Genomic DNA, 689 nt, shown 5'->3' on the forward strand with positions numbered 1-689 from the left:
ATTTAATGTTTATGCTAAAAAAAAGTGCATATAGCTGCCAATTGTATTAGTTGTTTGTTGATTTTCAAATATAAAACTTATTGAAATGTTTTCAGTGTGTGTATCAGTTCTTTTTGAACGTTTTCGTCTCATTTGAACAAAACCGTGATAATATTGATAATCGTGATAACTTTGGTCACTATAATCATGATATGAAATTGTCATACCGTTACATCCCTAATGTGAGGATAGTTTTACTCAAATGAAACGGTCAAAGCTCTCAGAGCAGTTCTGGAGATGTTATTCATGTGTTTATGTCCTCATTAGTGAGACGGCAGACCACCGCAAGCTTCACGCGCTTCAGTACAAGTAACTGTTAGTAAACAAAACCGCGCGTCTGCGCCATTCATTAACACAGAGACACGCAGAATTCATATTTAAATAGTCATTTTGTGGCTTAATATTTACAAATACTAGTGGGAGTGGGCTCTCTTGTGTTTGTTTGTGTGTGTGTGTGTGTGTGTGTGTGTGTGTGTGTGCGCACATTGGGGCGGAACTCCGCTGTGCGTGATACAGAGAGTGCGACCATAACATAGAGACCGAAATGACATGCCGTCGTGTAAATAAGATAAATAACATACGACTATTTAGTTTGTTTAAAGGGGTCATATGATGCGATTTCTCTTTGGAGTGTTACAAGCTGATTGTGA

This window comes from Sinocyclocheilus grahami, unplaced genomic scaffold (genome assembly GCF_001515645.1).
Source record: "Sinocyclocheilus grahami isolate Dianchi unplaced genomic scaffold, SAMN03320097.WGS_v1.1 scaffold519.1, whole genome shotgun sequence".
NCBI classification, from domain to species: domain Eukaryota; kingdom Metazoa; phylum Chordata; class Actinopteri; order Cypriniformes; family Cyprinidae; genus Sinocyclocheilus; species Sinocyclocheilus grahami.